The sequence below is a fragment of the Pristiophorus japonicus genome, chromosome 9 (assembly GCF_044704955.1).
Source record: "Pristiophorus japonicus isolate sPriJap1 chromosome 9, sPriJap1.hap1, whole genome shotgun sequence".
Classification (NCBI taxonomy): Eukaryota; Metazoa; Chordata; class Chondrichthyes; family Pristiophoridae; genus Pristiophorus; species Pristiophorus japonicus.
This window is the reverse complement of record NC_091985.1, coordinates 198,482,443-198,483,345: the sequence shown is the minus strand read 5'-3', so window position 1 is coordinate 198,483,345 and position 903 is coordinate 198,482,443. Positions and strand designations below refer to the sequence as shown.

Below are 903 nucleotides of genomic sequence, written 5' to 3'. Positions count from 1 at the left end.
TTCTGTGCCCTATATCCTATATAATCCTGTGTAATCTATGATCATATGAAGCTGGGGTTTGTTATCCTCAAGTGGACATAAAAGATCCCATGGCAGTATATCGAAGAAGCACAGGGAAGGTATCCCCAGTGTCTCTCAATCAACATAACAAAAAAACAGATTATTCTATCATTATCACATTGCTGTTTGTGGGAGCTTGCTGTGCACAAATTGGCTGCCGCGTTTCCTGCATTACAACAGTGACTACCCTCCAATAGTACTTCATTGACTGTAAAGCGCTTTGAGACGTCCGGTGGTGATGAAAGGCGTTATGTAAATACAAGCGTTTATTTTTTTTCTTAGTACTGAGAAGGTTAAGAGGAGATTTGATAGAGGTGTTGAAAATGATGAATGGTTTTGCGAGCTAAATAAAGAGAAATTGTTTCCAGTAGCCGGAGGGTCTGTAACCAGAGGGTATTTGTGAAATGTGGGTGTGTGAGAGAAATGGTCTGTTCAGACAGAATCAGTGCAGAATAATGTGAATGATGTAATGTGCAATGTCAGCCAGTGAGGGTCACTGTGTTATATTCCATGCAAGAGCCTGGATAGCTCAGTCGTTAGAGCATCAGACTTTTAATCTGAGGGTCTTGGGTTCAAGTCCCTATTCAGGTGATGCTTTTAAATCAATATTCTCAATTCTCTCTTTCTCGCAACACTGATCTTAATGTATCTTTGTCACAGCACGATCATTGTTCACAAGAGAGGGTATTTTCTCATGCCACTGTTGTCTTCATTGAGAAAAGCAACAGTCGCACAGGGACATGGAACCGAGACCCTCATAATAAATCCTGATGATCCATTAGTGGATGTATTCAACATTACACAGGTTTACAACCTGGTATTAATTCGTTTGGACCATACAAT

At 40.4% G+C, this 903-nt stretch overlaps 1 non-coding gene across 1 annotated transcript; it reads left to right on the top strand.

The window, feature by feature from the left end:
* The first annotated feature begins 578 nt into the window (after positions 1-578).
* trnak-uuu (transfer RNA lysine (anticodon UUU)) lies at positions 579-651 on the top strand. The gene has a single exon. It is a non-coding gene; the product is annotated as a tRNA-Lys (tRNA).
* The last annotated feature ends 252 nt before the right edge of the window (positions 652-903 follow it).